The sequence below is a fragment of the Chlorocebus sabaeus genome, chromosome 9 (genome assembly GCF_047675955.1).
Source record: "Chlorocebus sabaeus isolate Y175 chromosome 9, mChlSab1.0.hap1, whole genome shotgun sequence".
NCBI classification, from domain to species: Eukaryota; Metazoa; Chordata; class Mammalia; order Primates; family Cercopithecidae; genus Chlorocebus; species Chlorocebus sabaeus.
Genome location: NC_132912.1, coordinates 28,167,556 through 28,193,174, shown reverse-complemented (window position 1 = coordinate 28,193,174; position 25,619 = coordinate 28,167,556). Strand labels below are relative to the sequence as shown.

The window sequence follows — 25,619 nt, the reverse complement described above, 5'->3', positions numbered from 1 at the left end:
GGGGCGGAACTTGCGGGGACTGCGGGTAGGAGGAGGAACTACAGAGCTGTCACCAATCAGAGCCCAGCTTTGTTTTCTCTTGCCGACCAATGAGGGAGTTCTGCTGGAGGGGCTGTCTTCAAGTCTGAGACGCCTACCGCCTTTGCAGCCTATCAGCAGGCCCCTCTTACCCCGCGGGCGGTGCGACTCCGCCCCGCCCCTCCAGCCTCGGCCCCGCCCCCCCGAGGGTGGGGGCCGTGTTGGTTACTAGCAGGGCTGGAGGCGGGGGCCGGGCTCCCACTGGGCTCGTGCGTTCTGCGCCCGCCGCGGCGGTGCAGAGCCCGCTGGCTCCCGATTGTCCTCTGCGGCGGTGGCGGTCGCTGTCTCCTTGCCTCGGGGCCCGGGGCTGCAGGGGCCAGAGCGAGTGCGCCTCCTGCCCGCCGACCGCGGCTGCCCAGAGCAGGTAATGGGGCGCCGCTGGGGAGCGCCTGTCGGAGCCCCGGGCTAGGTGCGGGCGGTGGGGTCGGCCCCCGAAGCTGCTCCCAGCGCTGGCGACCGGGCCGAGCGGGGCCCCGGTCCTCCGGAGCCTCCTGCCGGCCTCTAGGCGCCTTAGCCCGGGAGCCCGCGGCGGGCACCTTGTGGGGAGGTGGGGGCGGGGCCGGGGCAGGGGCGGGGCCGCCTCGGGCGGGACTCTGAGGACCTCTGGAGACCCCTGGTGACTCGCGGGACTCCGGGCTGGGGCGGCGACGGGGCCGACCCAGGGCGGGGAAGACCGGCAGGTGGAGGGAGAACTGCGGAGTTGAGTCAGAGTCCGGCTCCCCGGGGAAAAGAACCGACTGAAAGGGAGCGATAAGCTGGTTTTTTTCTTCCCCTAAGCCAGAAAGGCGTCTTCACTTGGGTCGTGTTAATTACATGTTTTCTGAGAACAGGCGTTTGGCCGTGTAATGCTGTCTACACGATACCATTATTTATTTACTTATTTACTATTAAAAAAATTAAAAGCAGCCTTTAGCGTGAATCTGTGTGGGGGCTTTTGCTTAAGTGACAGGTAGACCCAGCCGAGTAACTCACCTTTGTCTGGGCTGAAGTGGGGAGCGGTGAAGTAGGAATGAGGGGGAGGAGTGTTCGTGAGGAATGCCTGTGCAGGTTTGAAAGGATTGTGGGGGTGGGACCTTGTTTCTGTCACTGTGCCATGGGTGGGAGTAGAATTGTGATTTTTTTTTTCTTTTTCTAATTTTTAAAAACAATATTCACATTAAAAAAGGGGGGGGGGCTCTCTTAACAGTCTCTGAACTCGAAGCTTTGGGGATGCACCTGCTAGTCAGGCAGTAATAGTTTGCAGGTAAATCCTGGGCTATTAATTACGTGATTTGATTTACTTATAAAGAAGTATCTTGAATTGTTGTTACCTTTCCTTTGACGTGCTCAGTATATTGCTTGTTTACAAGTGAATTGATGAAGGTCACTGAGTTTTAGCGGTAATGTCACAGCGATGGCCCTTGGAGAGTTTTCTATGCTCAGGTTCACTCTGGTTCTACAAAAACGGTATTTCCGCTTAACTGTGAAGCTCATAGCACTCTATCAATTATATAGTATGCCATTCTCTTACTCTTCTGAGGCAGGCTGTGCGTAGCATGTCCATTTTACAGGTATGTCAACTGAAAGCCCTGGAGATGAAAGGAATCCTGCCTCAGTTTACTCCTACTTTATTTTATACCTGTAATGGATGTAATCCAAAATCTAGGTAAGATTCCTGCCATCAAGCCAGCTTTTGCATACCAATTCGATCCCATGTACACAGGTCAGAGGTGGAGATGGTTATTTTCAAGTAAAGGAATATTGTCTCTGAGGTTTTTCTTTCCATCCAGGTTGCTAAGCTAGTTTGAATTTCAGGTGAAAGGTAATTTTCCACATAGGCAAAACAAACGAAAGTTAGTAGTGCTGTGTGAAAATCTCTATTTTAAATTTTGGGAAGCTTTCCAAATTAGAGAACCTTATCTCTAGCTCAGCATCGAATTTTGGTACCGTTTTTTGAATTGAATAGAAATAATTGATATGCAGAAGGAAAATACTAATGAAGTGAAGTGCATTTTGATCATGACTTATGACTTTGTTTTGGGAAGTGTTTACTGTACATTTATAGACGGGTTGAAAATTAATTTCTTGATTAGAATAACTCGACCAAAGGAGTTTGGGCTTTAGTGTGGGACAGGCTGAAATGGGTAGTTGAGAGTAATCTCTTGCATGATGTTAAGGCTTAGGGAATTCTAGAGAATTGTTAGGTTATGTTAAATTTACTAGTTATCAAGAACATGAAAATGTCTTATGGATTACTGAAGGGAACTCTTTTTTTTTTTTTTTTTTTTTTGAGGTAGAGTCTCACTCTGTTGTCCAGGCTAGAGTGCAGTGGCTCATTGTGATCTCTGTCTCCTAGATTCAAGCGATTCTCCTGCCTCGCCTCCCGAGTAGCTGGGACTACAGGTGCATGCCACCACGCCCAGCTATTTTTTTTTTTTTTTCTATATTTTTGTAGAGATGGTGTTTCACCATGTTGGCCAGGCTGGTCTCGAACTCCTGACCTCAAGTGATCTGTCTGCCTTGGCCTCCCAAAGTGCTGGGATTACAGGCGTGAGCCACTGCACCTGGCCTGAATGTAACTGTTCTAATCATGAAGTTATCTGTTGTTTTGTGGCTAATACCTCTGTTTCATATGTACATTTTAACATATTCATGTAACATATAAGGCAACTCTTACACAAGGCTGTCACTCTAGCCCTGCATTTATTTACTGATTTATGTTTTAGTGGCTTTATTTAACTTTTACTCTCCTGTCAAAATTTCTAGCACCCAAGCAAAAATTTCCATAAAGGAACTTTTATCATCTGTTGATTATACAGAAAATGAATCATTTATTCTCATAAGCCCAGCCCTCTTGTAGCGTGGGACACTGGAAAGATATTTTGGCTGTTTGTAAAGTATTTGCCTGTATTCTTACCTGAAGCTTTGACTCCTCCCACTCCCCCAATGGTTTTCAGAGTTTCTGTGACTTTTTTCTTTTTTTAAATTAATTACGACACTACCTGACTTCCACTAGATGGTGCACTGGGGGCTGCTTATTGGAGTTTTCAAACAGATTTTTGTTTTTCCTTGTTATAAACATTTCACTGAAAAAGATACAAAGGTACTGCAACTGTTTCTCTCCTAATTGCAATTCAGACAGAGTTGTAATGAATGACTTAAGTCTTGAGTTTTATTAAATGGGATCAGTTCAGAAGGAAAGGGTGTTCCTTCACTTTGAATTTAAAGTGAAGGAAATTGTTAATCAGGCTTGCTCTCTGAAGATTCTGTGTTTTTTACAAACTGAAGGTTTGTTGGCACCCCTGCAAGTCTGTTGGTGCTATTTTTCCAATAGGATATGTTCATTTCGTGTGTCTTTGTCATATCTTGGTAATTCTTACAATATTGCAAACCTTTTCATTGGTATTCTATCTGTTATGGTGATCTCTGGTCAGTGATCTTTGATGTTACGATTCTAGTTGTTTTGGGGCTTCATGAACCACACCTGTATAATATGGTGAACTTAATTGATAAATGTTGCATATGTTCTGATATCTCCACCAACTGGCCATTCCCCATCTCTCTTCCTCACTCCAGGCCTCCCTATTCCCTGAGACACAACAATATTGAAATGAGGCCAATTAATAACTCTACGTTGGCATCTAAGTATTCAAATGAATGGAGAGTCGCATGTCTCCCACTTTAAATCAGAAAGCTAGAAATGAGTGAGCTTAGTGAGGAAGTCATGACAAAAGCCAAGACGGGCCAACATCTAGGCCTCTTGCCCCAAACAACCGAGCTCTGAATGCAAAGGATAGGTTCTTGAAAGAAATTAAAAGTGCTACTCCACTGAACACCCCAATGATAAGAAAGTGAAACAGCTTTATTGCTGATACAGAGAAGGTTTTAGTGGTCTGGGTAGAAGAAGAAACCAGCCACAGCATTCCCTTAAGCCAGCAGAGCAAAACCCTAACTCTTCAATTCGCTGAAGGCTGAGAGAGGTAAGGAAGTTGCAGAAGAAAAGTTGGAAGCTAGAAGAGGTTGGTTCATGAGGTTTAAGGAAAGAAGCTGCTTCCCTAACATAAAAGTGCAAGGTGAAGCAGCAAATGCTGATATAGAAGCTATAGCAAGTTATCCAGAATATCTAGCTAAGATCATTGATGAAGGTGGCTACACTGAACAACACATTTTCAGTGTAGACGAAACAGCCTTATATTGGAAGAAGATGCCATCTTGGATTTTCTTAGCTAGAGGGAAGTCAATGCCAGGTCTCAAAGGCCAGGCTGACTCTTTTGTTTGGAGCTAGTGCAGCTGGTGACTTTAAGTTGAAGCCAGTGCTCATTTACCATTCCAAAAATCGTTAAGCATTATGCAAAATCTACTCTGCCTGTGCTCTATAAATGGAATGACAAAGCCTGGATGACAGTACATCTGTTTACAGCATGGTTTACTGAATCTGTTAAGCTCACTGTTGAGACCCACTGCTCAGAAAAAAAGGTACCATTGAACAGTGCTGTTCATTGACAATTCACCTGGTCACCCAAGAGCTCTGATGGAGATGTACAAGGAAATTAATGTTTTTATACCTGCTAACACAACACCCACTCTGTACCCATGGATCTAGGAGTCATTTCAACTTTCAAGACTTATTATTTAAGAAGCACATCTTGTAAAGCTATAGCTGCCATAGATAGTGATTCTTCTGATGGATCTTGGCTAAGTAAATTGAAAACCTGGAAAGGATTCACAGTTCTAGATGCCATTAAGGGCATTTGTGATTCAAAGGAGGAGGTCAAAATATCAACATTAACAGGAGTTTAGAAGAAGTTGATTCCAGCCCTCATGGATGACTTTGAGGGGTTCAAGACTTCAGTGGAAGAAGTACCTGCAGATGTGGTGGAAATAGTAAGAGAACTAGAATTAGAAGTGAACCCTGAAAATGTGACTGAATTGCTGCAATCTCATTATCAAACTTGAATGGATGAAGAGTTGCTTCTTCTGAATGAGCAAAGAAAGTGGTTTCTTGAGAAGGGAATATGTTCTTGGTGAAGATGCTGTGAACATTGTTGAAATGACAATGAAGGATTTAGAATATTCTATAAACTTAGTTAACTAAGCAGTGGCAGGGTATGATAGGATTGACTTCAATTGTGAATGAGGTTCTACTGTAGGTAAAATGCTACCAAAAGAGAAATCTTTTGTGAAAGGCAGAGTCAGTCGATGTGGCAAACCTCATTTTTTTTTTTTTTTTGAGACGGATTCTCGCTCTGTTGCCCAGGCTGGAGTGCAATGACGTGATCTTGGCTCACTGCAACGTCTGCCTCCCAGGTTTAAGAGATTCTCCTGTCTCACCCTCCCGAGTAGCTGGGATTACAGGTGCACACCACCACGCCTGGCTAATTTTTTGTATTTTAGTAGAGACGGGGTTTCACCGTGTTGACCAGGCTTGTCTTGAATGCCTGAGCTCAGGCAATCCACCCGCCTCGGCCTCCCAAAGTGCTAGGATTACAGGCGTGAGCCACAGTGCCTGGCCTCATTGTTTTCTTATTTTAAGAAATTGCCACAGCCATCCCGTCTTTCAGTAGCCAGCACCTTCTTAAGTCAGCAGCCATCAACATCAAGGCAAAACTCTCCACCAGCAAAAAGATTTTGACTCCCTGAAGGCTCGGATGATCACTAGCATTTAAAAAAAATAATAAAGCACTTTAAAATTAAGACCTAATGCTATTGCCAGCATAACAGACTATGGTGTATGGTAAATATAACTTCTATATGCACTTGGAAAGCAGAAAAATTTCTGTTGCTTGCCTTATTGCAGTGTAAGTTTTACTAAGGTGGTCTGGAATGGAACACGTGATATCTTCGAGGTATGCCTATGATTTCAGAAATAACCTCTCCTATCGAACCCTCTGATAATCCCTGTGTTCAGAAACCCAGACCAAAGTGTAGATGTATTGGTCTTTATTTATGAGTAGTTGAGTAGTTTTTAATGGCTTGTGTTTTGTTTAAATTTTATGTAAACTGGGACTTAGCTCTTTGAGCAGTCTTATGCTTTGCTCTCTCAGATTACTGATTCTTTAAAAGAAGTAGTAAAATGCATATGTGTGGCAAGATTATTTGCTACCTACTATGAACAGATGCTTAAGTAAAAAAACAAAAAACAAACAAAAAACCAAGATGTTTTCCCAGGCATATAAATGTTTTTTTTTCTTGAAGAGGCATTTAGTCTTCCTATTTAGTAGAACATTATCAGCTTGCTTTACTTATGAAAGAGAGGAGACCATTCTTTTCTCTCTGAAGATAGGAGCTATTTATCAGGCTTGTTTATTACTGATTGGGTTGCTTGTTACTGATGGTTAGAGAAGGGAGATGAAAATACATAGCGGTTGCAATACCCATTTTGGGTATAGAAATGGCAATGTTAGTGGAGATTAAAGACTAACTGGTACGATTGCATTTTGCAAGATGTTTTGAAGACAACTTTGGACTTTGATAGGAATCTGAGAAAGTCTTTCAGTGGTTGGGGTGTGTGTATGTTTATTTCAGTTGCACTGAACTGTGGATGGGGAGGAGAGCAATGGTAATTTGTTTCTTACAGAACACTGCTAGTTCTCAGGGGATTTGATGGAGATTTGGGAGAGAGAAAATAAATACGATTCAGCCCTTCTAGGAAGGTCGTTCTTGGCAGTGCCTTCAGCCCTTAGGAGAATGTGGGCATGGAAAAGGTGGGTGGTTGTAAGTAGCCAGGAAGATTAAAAGGCTGATTCCTAGAGCTCTCTTCACCTTTGATGACCTTAATCAGGTCATTAAGCATTTTAAGACAGGTTTATAGCTCTCCGGTGGTCCAAGTTTGGACTAAGTATTCCTTAGTCTTCAATTTTATGTTTTAAATTTTTGGAATAAGTAGAAACCTGAAATTTATAAAATTACTGACTTGAGTATGCAAGTGAATTGCTTCATGGAGTTATTTGGCTTATGGTAGATTTCAGATTATGGTAGGTGCTTGAATATACTTATTTCTCATACTCTTTCTTCCATCCGTTTAACAACAAAAAAAGGCCTTATTAGAAATAGGCAAACTTGAATACACATAGAGCTGTACGGCTCAAATTGAGTACTTGAGTTGGGGAGAAAAGACTCCTGTTCTAGGTACAGCTTTGAAAAGAGAAGGGTCAGGTAGGATGCCGTACACGGCAGGTGTATGCAGGGACAGGGATAAAGTGAACCCCTTTTGCTGTGAATATTGTCAGAAGGTCTGATGTGTAATTAGACATCCCTTAGCTTCACTCCTGATAAAAACATACTCTTGGACAGTTTCTCTGTATGTGCACTTAAAGCAGTTTGAATCTTGTTAATCGAATATTTCTCGGGGTTCTAACTTCTTTTTTGGCGTTGGGAAGACTGTTGAAGTCATGTAAAAGTTTGGAGTTGAGCCTGGGATCAGAATTTGGAGTTATGGCCCAAGATTTATCAAGCTTCTGCTATATTCAAGATGTTGTTTTTTCTCTTCCTACCATGGCTTCTGATTACTTCTGAAGAGTGAGTGCAGATCTCTGTGCTCTAACGTTCATCTGAGTATCCTTTTTGTACATAATATAATCAGGATAGAGATTAGGCATTTTGTCAACTTCGGGAGAAAGAAGCTGAGTAGTGAGGAAATGAATTAACACTATTTTGATTTCTTCATAGTCATTTAAAATCAGATACAAATTTTATATTTCAGAAGTTTCAAAATGGTAGTAATTTCACCTCTCGCATTAAGCTCAGTATGAAAAATTTCTACCAGGGGTTCTCAAACTTTAGCATACCTTGGGATCACATGGAGGGCTTATCAGACCTTAGGTAGCTGCCTTCCAGCCCCAGAATTTCTAATCAGTAGGTCTGGGAGGGGGGATCCTGGCAATTTGCATTTCTAATAAATTCTAAGGCCATGTGCTACATGCCACTGCAGGGGCCAGCCACTCTAGGGGGAAACGTAAGTAGAGTGGTTAACACTTTGAAAGAGTTAAGTTTGAATCCCTGCTTTGCTGCTTACTAGTACTTTGACTTTATTTATTTATTTATTTATTTATTTATTTATTTATTTATTTATTTTTTTTTTGAGACAGAGTTTCACTCTTTTTGCCAGGCTGGAGTGCAGTGGCGCGATCTCGGCTTACTGCAACCTCCGCCTCCCGGGTTCAAGCGATTCTCCTGCCTCAGCCTCCCGAGTAGCTGGGATTACAGGCATGTGCCACCACCCCGGCTAATTTTGTATTTTTAGTAGAGATGGGGTTTCTCCATGTTGGTCAGGCTGGTCTTGAACTCCCGACCTCAGGTGATCCACCTGCCTCGGCCTCCCAAAGTGCTGGGATTACAAGCGTGAGCCACCGCGCCCAGCCGTACTTTGACTTTAGGCAAGTTTCTTAACCTCTGTTGTTCCATCTCTAAAGTGGAAATAATGTAGTATTTTGTTGTGAATGTGTAGAAGCTCAGGGACCAGGGCCTTGCAGATTGCAAGCATGCAATAAATGTTTTCTTTTATCCATTAAAAAAAAGTACATATATAAAATAGATAGAATCCTGCATCTTATACAATTGAAGAAAAGACAGAAAATTTAATACTTAATCTCATTTCCTGGCACGGTGCTGGGGAAAAAATATGAGTACTCAATTACTTTTTAAGGAGTGACGGAAAAGTTTGTGGATCCTAGTAATTTTCCAGAAACTTTTTTTTTTACAGACATAGAACATTCGTATTGATACTGTCTCCTCCCCCTTCCCCTTCAAAAAGTTTGGTTTCTTTAATCACGGTATTTTGGACTCTCACAATAATCCTTATAGTTTACATTTTATGTAACAGGCATTTTAAAGGTTGCTTCTGGGAGCTGAATGACAGAAAGTATCTGAAAGTCATCTTTAGAACACACTGTCACCTGTACTATGACAACTTTGTATTTGATGACCTTGAACGCAGTTCTTTTTGAGATGGAGTCTTGCTCTGTCGCCCAGGCTGTAGAGCAGTGGCGCGCTCAGCTCAGCTCCCTGCAAGCTCCGCCTCCCGGGTTCACGCCATTCTCCTGCCTCAGCCTCCCGAGTAGCTGGGACTGCAAGCGCCCGGCTAATTTTTTTTGTATTTTCAGTAGAGACTGGATTTCACCGTGTTGGCCAGGATGGTCTGGATCTCCTGACCTTGTGATCCGCCCGCTTCAGCCTCCCAAAGTGCTGGGATTACAGGCATGAGCCACCTTGCCTGGCCCTTGAACGCAGTTCTTTGGGATCTCTTTTCTCGGCTTGCGGAATGCCTGGTTTATTTTCTCTTTGCAGACCTGCGGGAGCTCACCTCTGGCGATCCTTTCATTATTGAAACCCTCTTTCCATTACTCTCTGTCACTGTCACTGTCTTAGTTCCGTTGTAGCTGTTATCACACTCTTATCATCATCTTATTTGTGTACTTTTTATTGTTTCCTTTACTAGGACATAACCCCTATGAGGGTTAGGGCTCGATCTTTGCTACTGGGTCCCTAGGATGGGATGCAGTTCCTGGTGGGTAGAGACTGAACACCTGCTGATTGGGTGAAGGGGCCTTTGATGAGGAGCTGCTCCGCTCCGCCCCCTCCCCAGCTCAGGGGCTAACTGGAGTTAGCGCTCACTTCATGGTCCATGTAGAGTCTCCCACCTTATTTTATTCTATCTTTCCCCTTCATCACCTATCCCCATTCATGTTCTTCCTTGCCCCCAGGGGACCCTCTCTCTGGCATGTGCATAATTCCCTTAGGTACGGCCAGATTGTTACCTCGTTGACGCTTTCACCAGCTGTTGCTCCCCGCATTCTTGCTAGCATGTGGTGTTTTCTGACCTTATAATTTTTTTCCAGTCTGATGCAACAGATGGAGCAGTCCAGCACAAAATGATATGTTATTGCTCTTACTTGCAATTATCTGATTACTAATGCGGTGGAGTATCCTGTACTCGTTTACTAAATAACCTAGTTGTTTATGATGCTACCTATATCATATATCAAGGTCTACCCACTCGCATATATGCAGACACAGACACACACACACTCTCCATTCTCTCTCTTACCTTTTTAGGCTCCCTGCTCTGTTCTGATCAATTTGTCTGTTTCTGTTCTAATTTCACAGTGGATTTTGCTTTTATTTTTATTGCTACAACTTGTTTATATATTTTGATACCTAGAAGAATGAGTCTCTCCTGTGTTATTTTAAAAACATGTTTAAACTGATAGTTTTCATCCATGGCTTTATATTAGAATTTGCTAGGTAGCTTTAAAAAAAAATATCCCATTCACCACAGATGAACTGAATTGTAATCTGTAGAGAGTAGAGTCCAGCAATTGTATTTTTAAAAATCTCCTCCGGTGACACTGATCTATATCCTGAGTGGAAACTACTTATCAGTGGTATTTATGTTTTATTCAGTGGAGGTCAAAACTTTTTTTTTTCCGTAATGATCTTGTCTTCTTTGTTATAGTAATTCCTAGTTACTTCAGCTTTTGTTTCTACTGTGAATGCCATTTTTTCTTCTGTTGTATTTTCTACTGTTTATTTCCCCTGGTGTAGGGGAATTCTACATACATAGACAACTATGTATCACTGAACAGGGATATGTTCTGAGAAATGTATCATTAGGTGATTTCGTCATTGTGTGAACATCGCAGGCTGCACTTACACAAATGTGGATAACATAGCCTACTACACACCTAGGCTATATGGTATAGCCCATTGTTCCTAGGCTGCAAACCTGTGCAGCTGGTTACTGTCCTGAATACTGTAGGCAACTGGAACATAATGGTATTTGTCTATCTAAACATCTGTAAACATAGAAAAGGTACAGTAAAAATATGGCAAAAAAGATTAAACATGGTCCAGCTGCACAGGACACTTCGCATGTGTCTGGACTGGAAATTGCTCTGGGTGAGTCAGTGAGTGGGTGGTGAGTGAATGTGAAGGCCTAGGGCATGACTATACACTCACTACTGTAGACGTTATAAACACCATGGCTAGGCTACACTACGTTCATTTAAAAAGCATTTTTTCTTCAATAATAAACAAAGCTTAGCTTAACTTTTTTGTTTTATAAACTTATAAATAGTTTTTAACTTTTGACTCTTGTAACAACACAGCTTCAAACACAAGCACATTCTATAGCGGTACAAAAATATTTTCTTTTATTAAAAAAATTTTTTTATATATAAAACTAAGACACAAACACACACTTTAGCCTAGGCCTACACAGGGTCAGGATCATCAGTATTACTGCCCTTCCCCTTCCCCTTCCCCTTCCCCTTCCCCTTCCCCTTCCCCTTCCCCTTCCCCTTTCCCTTTCCCTGACAGTGTCTCTCTCTCTGTCTCTGTGGACCAGGCTGGAGTGCGGTGGCACGATCTTTGGCTCACTACAGCCTCTGCCCCACTGTATTCAAGGGATTCTCGTGCCTCAGACCCCCAGGTAGCTGAGATTACCGGCATGTGCTACCACACCTGGCTAATTTTTGTATTTTTAATATAGACGGAGTTTCACCATGTTGTCCAGGCTAGTGTTGAACTCCTGGCCTCAAGTGATCCACCTGCCTCAGCCTCCTAAAGTACTGGGATTACAGGCATGAACCAACGCGCCCAGCCAATATCAGTCTTAATCCCTAGTTAATGTTTCTAGCTGTCACCCTATCCAAAGGAGCTACTTTTCCTGGTCTTGCAGCATCAGTGGTTACAGCAGTTGCTGTAGTTTGCGTTACCTGGGAGTCCATTTTTCTCTACGTTATTGCATGTTTAACATTTGCTAGTCTATGTTAATAGATGTTCACTAGATTTATATATGTAGCTGTTCATGATAATATTCTAATATCCTGAAAAATTAGAAACAAACTGTGCAGCAGTAGGCATTTATTCTTCTTCTCCATGGAAGTTGTTAGTACATGGTGACAAAAGTTTACAAAATCACGTCATTAGGATAATCCTAATTTTGTAACAAGAGAATAAGTTAATTTTCATGTACAACTCTAAATTGTCCATGTACTATTAATTCATATCTGTATGAGTGTGAATGTTCAAATAAAAACAGTTCAGTTAATATCAATTGTGGGCATTAAGATCCTAGGTGAGTCACTTCTTTAATGTGTTAGTCTGTTTTCCTAAAATCCTTTTTTTAAATAAGAAAACTGATTGGGGCCGGGCATGGTGGCTCATGCCTGTAATCTCAGCACTTTGGGAGGCCGAGGTGGGTGAATCACCTGAGGTCAGGAGTTCGAGACCTGCCTGACCAATGTGATGAAACCCCATGTCTACTAAAAATACCAAAATTAGCTGGTCGTGATGGCATGCGCCTATAATCCCAGCTATTCGGGAGGCTGAGACAGGAGAATCACTTGAACGCGGGAGGCGGAGGTTTCAGTGAGTCGAGATCGCACTATTGCACTCCAGCTTGGGCAACAAAAGTGAAACTTAAACAAAACAAAAACTGATTAAAAATGACTGTATAATAAGCTGGGGTGGGGAGGTGGGGCAGTTGCGGATGAAGTAAGACTGGCCATAAATTGAAGGTAGGTAAGAAGTTCAGGAAGGTTCCTTGTAGTATTATACTCTTTCGTCCAGTTTAGTATATACTGGAAATACGCCCTATGTTTAAAACAAAAAAAGCAAAGTAAAGAGACTGTAATTTGTGATTGGGGCCACATAGTAAAGGATATAGGTCATCAATACAAGGCAGACTTTTATTTTGTTATTGCTCCATGAGAAACTAATAGATCTTTATATACCATATCTATCAATAGTAGCATAATAGCATTAGAAATCAATGGTTTGGTCAGTCTTGGTGGTGTACGCCTGTAATCCCAACACTTTGGGAGGCCGAGGCAGATGGATGGCCTGAGCTCAGGAGTTTGAGACCAACCTGGGCAACACAGTGAAACCCCATCTCTACAAAAAACACAAAAATTAGCTGGGTGTGGTGGCACATGCCTGTGGTCCCAGCTGCTTGGGTGGCTAAGATGGGAGCATTGCTTGAGTCAGGGAGGTGGAGGTTGCAGTGAGCCGAGATTGTGCCACTACACTCCAGCCTGGGTGACAGTGTGAGACTCTGTCTCAAAGTGGGGGGAAAAAATCAATGTTTTGGCCTTTGTGGGAGGAAGCAAATCATTATTTGTCGTGTGGCTTACTGTAGTGACTTCCCTGCTCTTGCCCCTGCCCTTAAAACCTTTTCTGCATTTCTCCACCCAAAGCCCAGGGTGGGTTCAGGTGGATGCTGTCGCTCAATTGCTCAGAACCTTGCCGTTTCACTCAGATCCAAGGGCAAAGTCTCCGTAGTGGCTCACTCACCGCAAACACTGTATTTGTGAGCTCTTGGCTACATATCTCTTAAGCACAGAAAAAAATGTTTGAGAGCTGAGACTGCACTTCTGGCCCCAGTTCTTAAGGTTTACGTGACTTTTGTGGTAAGTCTGGTGCTGAAGAGTTTACCAGTCTGTTAAAAAGGCAGAGATTTCTGTTGGTTGGGATGGCTGTTTTTGATATTTCTTGAGTTGACCAGAGGAGGAAGGGCACGGGAAACAGTTCACCTCAGCTTCCTTAATCTACTGGTCCGCTAGTCTGGACTGATATGGTTAGCCTTTTTTTTTTTTTTTTTTTTTTGAGATGGAGTCTGGCTCTGTTGCCCAGGCTGGAGTACAGTGGCATGGTCTTGGCTCACTGTAACCTCCACCTCCTAGGTTCAAGCGATTCTCCTGCCTCAGCCACCTGAGTAGCTGGGACTACAAGTGCGTGTCACGACACTTGGCTAATTTTTTTGTATTTTTAGTAGAGACGAGGTTTCACCATGTTGGCCAGGCTGGTCTTGAACTCCTGACCTCAAATGATCCGCCCACCTCGGCCTCCCAAAGTGCTGGGATTACAGGTGTGAGCCACCATGCCTGGCCTGGTTAGCTATTTTTGAGACCAAAATCTCAAGAACGAGGTATGTGCTGAGCTAAGAAGGAAAAAGTGCTGCTGACTTCCCCAACCCGAGGTCTTCTAACCTCACCCCCGAGCCTAATACAAAATATTCTACTCATAAGACCCTTTCTCAGGATGGCTGTGGCTGGTGGTTCTTGGTGCTCTAGGCCTGACATTGGGCTCTACTGAGCTTCCAACTTTTAGTGTTTGCTCAAACAGGAATTCAAAGAATAAGGTAATTCCTGAAAGCTCACTTAAACAAGCACAACCTTGACCTCAGCTCCCTATTCTTGGAGCTGCAGTTTTCAGACTTGTTTCAATACTGCTTCATGCTCTTAACAATTAGTAAGGACCTCAAAGACTGTGATCACACCACTGCACTCCAGCTTGAGTGACAGAGTGAAACCCTGTGCCATAAAAACCAAAAATCAAAACATAATATCCTTTTTGTATATGAACACAAATAACACTTCCGTATGAAAAATACCTTTACAAAGACAGTTTAGGGAAAGAGTGGTATTGTTTTACATTTTTGCAGTTCTCTGTAATGTCTGGTTTCGTAGAAGCAGCTGGATTCTCATAACTGCTTCTGCATTCAATCTGTTGTGATTTGTTGTTTGGTTGGAATATGTGAAGAAAATCCAACCCCAGTTGGATTCAAAAAAAAATAATAACTGATGTATTTGTTGCCAACGATAAAAGTCAAGCCTTCAAACAAAAATTGCATACTTAGAAAAATTGTATCTGCCACCAACAGTGTGACAGCTTTCCCAATATGCAGACAGTTAATAAGACGGTATTGTGTCCTTAAAAGTTTGTAGAGGGTAGATCTCATGTTAAGTGTTTTTAACACACACAAAATAAAAATAAAACACGAGGACACTTTGGAGGTGATGAACACATTTATCACCTGGATTGTGGAGATGGTAAATGTTACATACATTAAAGTTTATTTGCCGTGTGGAATCTGAAGCCATATCAGTAAACGTTTCTCACTTTGTTGTATTTAAATCCAATGGTTTTTCTTTCATTTTGGATCTTTCTTACTAATGTATGATTTGGAAAATATTGGCTCATGGAATTAAATGTTAGCACATTTTATAATACCAAATACAGGAGTGTATGCATTTGTCCAAACTCACCAAATTCTATACATTGATTATATGCAGGTTTTTGTATACCAATTATATCTCAATAAAGCTGGAGGGGAAGAAGACTTTTCAAGAGATGACTGCTGATTTCAACAAATGTATTTTTTTTCTAATGGATATATAAATTGCATTTGAGAAAGTGTCTGCCAGATACCCAACTTTCAATTCTAATACTTTCAGTTTTTATTTCGTGTAAAAATGATATTCTATAAACAAAAGCTGCTAGTTCAGCTTGCTGATCAAACAGTCGGCATAAATTCTTTTCCTTGAGACAACCTCCATACTTTAGTATGCCGCACAGCTCCTTCATGTGAACTTTCCTAATTCAGCACAAAGAATATTAAAAAGGTGGAAAAGGCATATACTCAGGTTGAGATGTCATACAATTGCTAATGTTCACTGTTTCATCAAGGATATTTTTATAGGAAACCATCCTTTGTTTTCCACTGTGAGTTCACAGTGGTTATGAGGACCTATGCTGGTAGTGCCACTGCCTTGATTTGTGCTAAGGGGCCAGCAAAAATGTGTTTAAGGTGTGTAAAAAAAAAAAAAAAGTACACACCCTGGCTTTGATCATCAGTGCTTTGTGTCAGCCTATGAAAGTTGTGAATGACCTGTTTGCATTATTATAATGACAGTTTTGATGTCATGGAAGTCCTGAAAGGTGCCTGAGGACCCCCAGTGTGTCTTGGAGCACTTTGAGAATGGCTGGTGCCAGTTCAGTTGAAAGTGGGCTCCTCACAGTGATCTGTCTCCTCTGAGGTTGCTCAACTGCATCCAGCTTCTTCTTTGCTTATTACTCCTCAAGCTGTTGTTTTAAAAGCAGGGACCAGTTACTTCTTGGTTCAGCTGTGCTGTAGTTTTCCAAGTGAAAGGAAGTTTAGTAATGCTAGGAAATAATTTTTTTTTTTTTTTTTTTTTTTTTTTTTTTTTTTTGAGATGAGAGTCTCACTCTGTCACCCAGGCTGGAGTGCAGTGGCATGATCTCGGCTCACTGCAAGCACCGCCTCCTGGGTTCACACCATTCTCCTGCCTCAGCCTCCTGAGTAGCTGGGACCACAGGCGCCCGCCACCACGCCCGGCTAATGTTTTTTGTATTTTTAGTAGAGATGAAGTTTCACTGTGTTAGCCAGGATGGTCTCGATCTCCTGACCTTGTGATCCACCCATCTTGGCCTTCCAAAGTGCTGGGATTACAGGCATGAGCCACCTTGCTTGGTGAAAGAAAATATTTTTGAGATAGGCAACTCCTGACTTGTACAAAGTTGTACATTTTGTCTTATCACAATGAATAAATACATCCATAAACATGCTGACACTTGATGGACTTTCCTCATCTTTTAAGATGAAGATAATCACAAAGAGAACATGAAGAAATGTTATGTTCATTTATCAAGACGTACTTGTTTCGTTATCATAATTAAAAAAAAAACAAAACAGGCTACCACCTGTTGTAATGCTTTTTATTTAATGAATAGTATAAAGTGCTCTTTTGTTGTTTTAATTCCGGCAAATAGTAATCAGATCTTGATTTGATTCAGTTTCTATTTTTTGGCAAAACTGCTTCGTAGGTGGTGGCCTGTACTTCTCATCCCAGTCAGGTAATATTGGTTGTCTCGCTTTTTGTAGTGTTCATGACCATTGATAACCATTGCCTAGATCCGTTATTTTGTCAGGGTTTGCAAAATGGTGATATTTTTATTGTTTTCCTGTTTTAGTTATTAGAATATTTTTATGAAGAGAAACTTTCCCTCATCAACTCTTTGAGATCTAGTTAGTCCAGAAAAGGTAGGTTGGCTGGGCACAGTGGCTTATGCCTGTAATCCTAGCACTTTGGGAGGCCGAGGCGGGCAGATCACCTGAAGTGGGGAGTTCGAGACCAGCCTGACCAACACGGAGAAACCCTGTCTCTACTAAAAATACAAAATTAGCTGGGTGTGATGGCGTGTTGCCTGTAATCCCAGTTACTCAGGCGGCTGAGGCAGGAGAATCGCTTGAACCTGGGAGGTGGAGGTTGCTGTGAGCCAAGATTGCGCCATTGCACTCCAGCCTGGGCAACAAGAGTGAAACTCCATCTCAAAAAAAAGAAAAGGTGGGTAGGTTAAATGCCTGATTCTTTTTTTGTTTTTGTTTTTAACATCAGTTTTCAATATTCTGAGCTAGTCCCTTAGATTATAGAACAGGACTGTTCGGATGTGTAAATTAAATTGGTCTTACAGCATTTTTGTTGGAAACACCAAGCTAAATTGCCTGGTTTTTAGAAGCAAATCTAAAGGAAACTATTAATAGAAAAGTCCTTTTGTTATATTCTGAAAGTAGCTTAATTCACTTGAAATAAAAAGATAATGGCTGAAACATCTTGGAGCTGTTAAATGGGAATTCAAAAAAAATTAAAACACTTGTTCTTGTCTTTAGAATGATGTATTCATTACATGTCATCATCCTTTTATGTATCATATTATATTCTGAGATCAGATTCAAAAATGTATAAAGCATTCTTGCCTTCAAGTTTCTTGTAGTATAATAGAGTAAGTGAAAGGTTGACCTCTCTTCTTATTACATTGATTTGTTGCAATCATTCCATGGGTGGAATGACAAACAAAAGTTCAATTTACTCCAATATTCCCCCCTCTTTAAAATTCGTAATTTTGAGAAATGACTGATAGCCAATAAGATGAAGTTTTCTTTGGAAAAAATGGAAGCAATCAGTGAAACCTATCATATAGAGGGAGCAGTCAGATGAGACTGAAGAGGTCCTACTGGAATTAGGGTGAGAGGAGAAAGGAAGGGAAGGCAACTTTCTTTAGTCTTCAGCTGCAGACTTTTCATTGGCTTCTTCCTGCTAATGCTGCCTGTGACTTGAAACAGGTCTTCCTGCTTCAGGCCAGACCTGTTTTTAAGCTGCTCCTCCCTCCCTGAATTCCTTCTCATGATTTGAGTGATTGCTGAATACACAAGACTTGGTGCCTAGACAACAAAAGATTATATAAATATCTGTGTACATTTGTGTACCCCTCCTGGGAACCAGTTAACAGCTGTCCTTGATCAGCAGGGATCTTGGTGACACTGGTTTTTCCTGTGTGCTTCCTCTCATGTGCATTTCAGAGCAGTATCCTCAGTAAAGTACTTTACTTAATCATTGGTGTTCATACCGACTATTAATCTCACCACTAAGATCTGTTCTGTTGTTTTCAGTTCAGTGTCTTACACTTAATAAATGTTAACTAAAGTGATTTTGACTTGGCTTCTGTTATCCTGGGTGCTTCTAATTTCCAGATGGGTCAGAAACTGGGCATTTAAATTTACTCTTATTTTTGCATATGGAGCTAAAAGTATCCTTTGGGACAGGCTGTGAATGATATGGCAAGGCTGCTTATCAAAATAGACATTTTCCTGTCTAATAACAATTTTGGACTGAAAAAAGCTTTGGGGGCTGGGTGTCGTAGCTCACGCCTGTAATCCCAGCACTTTGGGAGGCCGAGGTGGGTGAATCACTTGAGGTCAGGAGTTCGAGACCAGCCTGGCCCACATGGGGAAACCTCGTTTCTACTAAAAATATAAAAATTAGCCGGGCATGGTGGTGGGCGCCTGTAATCCCAGCTACTTGGGAGGCTGAGGCAGGCGAATTGCTTGAACCCAGGAGGCAGAGGCTGCAGTGAGCTAAGATTGTACCACTGCACTCCAACCTGGGTGGAGGAGTGAGACTCTGTCTCAAAAAAAAAAAAAAAAAAAAACCAAAAAAAAACAAGCTTTGGAATGCTTTAATAGAGTGGTACAAACTTGGTGTTTACAGATAAGAGATGTCATTTCTTGGTTCTTTGCAGTATGCCAGGTGCTGTGCTATGCAAACCCTCCCTATATGTCCATGCTTAATTCAGCCCTTTGAGTATTCCATTTCCATTTACAAATAGAAAAATGGAGTCAGGGAGAAGTTAGGTAATTTGCCTTTGGGGTCATATAACTAGGAACTGGTAGAGCCAGGATTCAAACCCAGGTTACCCAATTCTCCTATACATCAGAGACGAATGCGTGAGAACTGTGGGATTTGAATTCATACTGGAAATTTCCTCCCCTTTGTGCATCTTCTTCCTTTCTTTGGCTCCTTCACATAATTTGGATAAGCACAAGTCTCACCTATTTTGGCCAGTGCCTTAAGTTACTCCACCAACGTGCACCTCTTCCCAGGAGAAGGCTGGGGCATATTGAAAAGTAGCCCACTGCAGGCATGAAATTGTTATGAAACTTTATGTTTCATGTACAAGATTAAAAGTCACTTTCCACTGTGTGCAACTGACACACCAGAAAAAGGTATCTTTTTTTAATGCCTACCCCTGTCCACACACTGTCAGGTTGAGACACAGGCTATAGAACTTCCCAGTCATGTCATGATCATGTATGGAGTTCAGTTAATTCACTATGTTGGTGTAGTGGAGGAGTTCTCTGACCCAGAACAGGCAGGCAATAGCGAGGGGTCAAACTGAGGAATGACGGGTGGCGGGGCAGGGCTGGATTTAACACAGATCTGAACAGTGTACGGGAGAAGATTTGATGACTGGAGATGGGGAGCTTAGTTCTTCCATTTCTGGTTTCTTCTTGGTTTCTGCCACTGGTTTTCTTTATGCTCCTGTCCTTTAATTGTGGGAGTGACTTAAGTCCTTGACCCACTTACTCACCCCCACCACCCCAATTGTGCATTTACCCATTGTCTTGGTTTCAGCTATCATTTCTGTCTGAGTGGCTTCTAAACTGCCTGTGGCTTTAATGAGCTCCAGTTCAGTGAATCCACCTGAGCCCTAATTTGCTGTAGCAAATTTGCAGTTGCTCAGTGGCTTATATCCTGGATATTTGAATGTCTCACAGTGAGTACGTTTGATTTTAACCGCTCTTCCTCCAAAGCCAGCTGTAAGCATTTTTACGTGGTACACAAATTGGTAGGAAGAGAACATTCCCACATCCACTGTAGTTGAGGCTCAGGTTCCTATTTTATTAGCCAAGGGTGCTGAACCACCCTGGAAGCGGGCAGCCCCATTCGCTGGAAAAGAGACAATATACTGAAGTGTACTTTTCTCTGGCCCCTTGGTGTCCTATGAGGCACACAGCTGCCTGTGATAATGTCAGAGATTACATCACAGTGCCAATGGAACTAACAGGAACCACCTGTGCACTTCCTTTTACAGGAATGTTCATAAACAGCAGGTTCTCCTAGGCTTTGAACGAAATTTAGCTTCTTCAAGGCCAAAAGCCTCATTGTGAAGAGAAAGAAGGGTGAGTTATCTTCTTAACAATGACTCTACTTGTAGCCTTCCAGTGTCCTGGAACGCTGGTTTCCACAGCTCTCTTCCTTGCTTAATTGGTGTACATTACCCTTGGCATGCAACTGAAAACGTTAGGGCCTTATGTCCTAATGGTTAAGAACATGGACTGTAAAATTAACATGTTGGCTTCCAAATTCCAGCCCTGCTTATTGCTGGTTTTATGAATTTAGACAAGTTATTTATTCTCTCCAAACCTTCGTTTTCTTAACTGAAACAGGCTAATTGGAGTACCTACTACAAAAGTTGGTAGTGAGAATTAAATCCGATAACACAGAAGTATTTAGTGCAGTGCCTGGCACATACCAAAGCTCAGTAAATGCTAGTTGCTATTCATTATTAATTAACAGTATTGTTGGTGAATACCCTAAAAAAGCTATTTACTTATTTTTTTCCATCTCTGCTATCTGGTCAATAACCTGGTATTGTCATCTCTTCCTACTCATAGCATCTCATGTTATCATTCCTCTCTGTGAGTTACTGCTGCTGCCTTCTTTGAGCAGATATTCATTACCTCTTCATTGTGTGTGTGGGTACAGAAGTCATCTTCCTTTTTAGAAATGACCATTAGGCCAGGCGCAGTGGTTCATGCCTGTAATCCCAGCACTTTGGGAGGCCGAGGTGGGCGGATCACTTGAGATCAGGAGTTTGAGAACAGCCTGGCCAATGTGGCAAAACCCTGTCTCTACTAAAAATACAAAAATTAGTCAGATGTAGTGGTGTGTGCCTATAATCCCAGCTCCTCGGGGGGCTGAGGCAGGAGAATTGCTTGAACCTGGGAAGCGGAGTTTGCAGTGAGCAGAGATTGTGCCACTGCATTCCAGCCCTGGTGACAGAATGAGACCCTGTCTCAAAAAAGAAAGAAAAATAAATGACCGTTTATTCTTTGGATCTACTCTACCACACTGAGCCTAAATTACTCGGTTTGCCTTTCAAAGCCTATTGTATTGAGGCCTGTATATGGTATTTTCCATTACTGTTGTTTTTCTTTTACATACCCTCCACTCTAGTCAGACACAGGAATGTGTTCAAGGCATGCAGTTTTCTTTCTCTTTTTGTCTAAATTGGCACCCTGTATTGCTTTGCCAGGCACATGCCCATTTGTCTCTCATGGGACGGTTTTGACCCTGTTATATGGATGTCGTATGTGACCTTTGTCGGGTCTGTGCTTTCCCAGGGTCTGAGATGATCAGGGTCTTGGCTGTTGCACTTCCTCTAGGCTGCGCCCTAGCCTGCCTTCAGGAGTCTGGATTCTGGGAAACTTTATTCTGTTGCTATTAATCTGGAGTCAAGTACTAGAAATCACACCAATTTTTTTTTTTTTTTTTTTTATGCCTAAGCCCTGTTAAAAGGAATTCTGTTCCTGAAATTTGGACTGTGTGTGATATCACTATATCATCTGCCCCCTGTATGTGTGGGTTCTGCATCAGAATTCAACCAACTGCAGATCAAAAATATTATGAAAAAAATGAATGGTTGTTTCTGTATAGAGCATGTCCAGACTTTTATCCTGTCATGATTCCCTAAACAATATAACAACGATTTACATAGCATCTACATTATGTTAGGTATTGTAAGTAATCTAGAGATGATTTAAAGTGTGCAGGAGGATATTTGCAAACACTGGGTTATTTTATATCAGGGACTTGAGCATCAGTAGATTTTGGTATCAGGGGGAGGTCCTAGAACTATTTTCCCCCATATACAGAGGAACGACTGTATAATTTCTTTATGTTGTATTGTTCCTAAAACAAATCTAGAGCAGATACACAGTAATGTTCCCTTTATTTTTGTCCTCTTAGGTATAGCAGTCTTGGCAGTTGCTGGCTGGTAAGAAGTGCAGTCAAATATGAATGAGCATGCATTCCTCCTTGTTCTCTGTAATGGCTCTTTGTCCTGGTTTACCAGTGGTGGCTTGGGCGCATTAGGGAGGAACAGACCTTCCTAAGTGGTTGTCCTGTTCAAATAGCCTCGTCTCACACATCAAGTTCTTACCTTGGCTCATGACAGTCGTGATAATTCTAAGGGATCATTTAGCCACACTTTAGACTTGATTTTTCTTGGGTTTGATGGTGGGAACATTTTAAGACTAAGAAATTGAGTGGAAGAGAAATTAATAGACATGTCTTTGAGGGTAGGGGTTTTGTCCTTAAACTTACATCCCTGATGCCTGTGTAGAATAAGTGATATTGACAGAAGGCATGGAGTTTTTTTTTTTTTTTTTTTTTTTTTGAGACAGAGTCTTGCTCTGTCACCCAGGCTGGAGTGCAGTGTCACAATCTCAGCTCACTGCAACCTCCGCCTCCCGGGTTCAAGTGATTCTACTGCCTCAGCCTCCTGAATTGCTGGGATTATAGGCATGTGCCACCATGCCCAGCTAATTTTTTTTTTTTTTTTGAGACAAAGTCTCGCTCTGTCACCCAGGCTGGAGTGCAGTGGCGCGATCTCGGCTCACTGCAAGCTCCGCCTTCCAGATTCATGCCATTCTCCTGCCTCAGTCTCCCAAGTAGCTGGAACTACAGGCGCCAGCCACCGTGCCTGGCTAATTTGTTTTTTTTTGTATTTTTTTTTTAGTAGAGATGGGGTTTCACCGTGTTAGCCAGGATGGTCTTGATCTCCTGACCTCGTGATCTGCCCCCTTTGCCTCCCAGAGTGCTGGGATTCAGGTGTGAACTACAGTGCCCGGCATGCCCAGCTAATTTTTGTATTTTAGTAGAGATGGGGTTTCGCCATCCTGACCTCAGGTGATCCACCTGCCTCGGCCTCCCAAAGTGATGGGATTACAGATGTGAGTCACTGCGCCTGGCTGGAGTTCTTAAAGAGAACGCTGTGCATTTCCATAGTGAGCCAATGACAAACCCAAAAGACCAATTAGAGATTCACCTCTTAGAAAGAAAAAGATCCACTAACCTGCAGAACGTCTCTATTGGTGACTTGAGGAAGGACTTGGAAAGGGAACAGGGAGAATTAGGGTTGGGAAGGATGACACTGGATTTATTTGGGAGAACTTTTAGTAGCTTCTTCCTTCTGAATCTTCCTCTGAGCTTCCTTAGGAAACACTGAGGCTTAGTGCCCTTGCCTAGTTGCTGCCACTGGAGAACTTGCCTGTAGCTCAGGCCCACCCTGTAGATTCACTCTGGGAAATCAAACCAGCATTTAGATCTGCTAATTATGCCATTTCTATTTCAAGAAATACGTTGAGTCCAAAATAGAAATTGACTGCTTGCTTCACCCTGTTCACCCTGGAGTTATTCAGGCAGAATATGTCAGATATGTTTCATGTGACATTTCCATTAGGCAAGAGATATGGATCCTTTTCTTTCCTTCTTTTTTTAATTGGGTAACATTTCAGAAATAATGAATGGCAAAGAGAACACAATAAATGACCCTTACCTCCATTAACAGATGTTAACATTTTGGTGTTTTTTTTTTTTTTTTCAGATTAAAAAAAAATGGAATAAATGAAATGTTATGGATAACGTTTGAAATATACTTTGTTCCCCTCTCCAGTTTTATTTCCCTCTCTTCCCAGAAGTAGTTAATATGAATTTATATATATCCTTTTATCATTTTCTAAATTTACTATATATGGATATTTCCTTAAGGACCTATGTGTTGTTACATGTTCATTAACATAAATGGTATACTGTGCGTTTCATTCTGTTACTTGCTTTTAAAAATCTATTTTGACAATATCTACCCATGATGACGGAGAGACCGGATGACATTTTAGTTTTTTGTGGTGTCTGCAGGTGTCTTCTTTAAGTACCTGGTTGCTCATGTAAATTCATCAGTACCTCTAACATTTCCTAAAAATCTTTGTTTGTATGCCTTAAATTGATTAGAAATTTAAAAATGGATATCCCCAGTAAGTAGAAAGTCTCATGTTTGGTGGAAACTTCCATATGCATTTTAGCAGGCTGTCTCAATATTTTGTGTTCCAAAAAGAGGCTGCGAAGATAATGCAGTGGGTGTGGAATCGTTTGCAAAGGACTTGAGTAGGTGGCAGGGAGTTTTTGACTTGTACTAACATACATAGATGTGCTGTTGCTAGGGCCACTTTGGGAACTTGTTATTGTGTGGGAAAGTGTTATGCTATTAAAAGTTTTATTTTTCTTTTTTTGGTAACAGTGTTAGTTTTCTATATTAAGACAATATTCTCTTTGGTTTAAGAAATATTCACGGATATAAAATTGGTGTTTATAATATTAATCTGGCCCTGTTCTTCTAACCAAGCTTTGGTCTCATTGCCCCGGCAGCCTGTTGGACAATTTCACATGGATAGCTCTTCATCTCACTCAAAAGACCAAAAATGGAAAAATAGGTCCACTTTTTCATGGACTTCTTTTCTGTTTAGGGTACCATTATTCTTTTTGTATCTAAGATTCGGAACTGTGGACTTACCTTGGAATCCCAACACCTCTTAATTTTTCACTTTCAGGCCTGCTCTTTTCCCCTTGAACATTCTCTTGCGCACTAATCTCTTGTATTCTAATCCCATCACTATCATTCTAGTCTAATTACGCTCGCTTCTGACCTAGATTACTACAGCTGCTGCTTTGCTGAGTACATATGCAGCCTTCAGTTTACCCCACACCCTGTTATTAGGTTTTAAAGCATTCCTTGCATAACATCATTTTTGCAGAAGACTGCTTTGTAAACCTGTAAAGGCTCTGAAGTTGCTATATTCAAACGCCAGTTCTGCCAGCTGCATGACCTTAAATATGTTGTAAATCAAGCCTATCCAGCCTGCAGCCCATGGGCCGTATACAGCCCAGGACGACTTTGAATGCGGCCCAACACAAATTCCTAAACTTTCTTAAAACATTGGGAGATTGTTTTTGTGATTTTTATTTTTTTAAACATTTATTTATTTATTTTAATTTATTATTATTATTATTTTTTCTCATCAGCTATCATTAGTGTCAGTGTACTTTATGTGTGGCTGAAGACAATTCTTCTTCCAGTGTGGCCCGGGAAAGCCAAAAGATTGGACACAGTTCCCTCATAAGTAAACTGAGACAGTAGTAATAGTATTTAGATGATAGGGTTGTAGTAGGATTTATTTATTTATTTATTTGGAGACAGGATCTTGCTGTGTCTCCCAGGTAGAAGTACAGTGACACTGTCACGGCTTACTGCAGCCTTGACCTCCCAGGCTCAAGCTATCCTCAGCCTCCTGAGTAGCTGGGAGC

The 25,619-nt window shown here is 41.8% G+C and overlaps 1 protein-coding gene across 4 annotated transcripts in view; it reads left to right on the top strand.

Annotated features, from left to right (window-relative positions):
* Positions 1-231: 231 nt before the first annotated feature.
* The window catches only part of MPP7 (MAGUK p55 scaffold protein 7), a 251,961-nt gene continuing 226,573 nt past the window's right edge, over positions 232-25,619 (top strand). Inside the window, exon 1 of one of the 4 annotated variants that reach the window (XM_008002649.3) lies at positions 232-442. The gene's annotated coding sequence lies outside the window, so the exon portion shown is untranslated. The remainder of the gene's footprint in view (positions 443-25,619) is intronic. The other 3 variants (XM_073018824.1, XM_073018823.1, XM_073018825.1) reach the window with 3 other exon arrangements.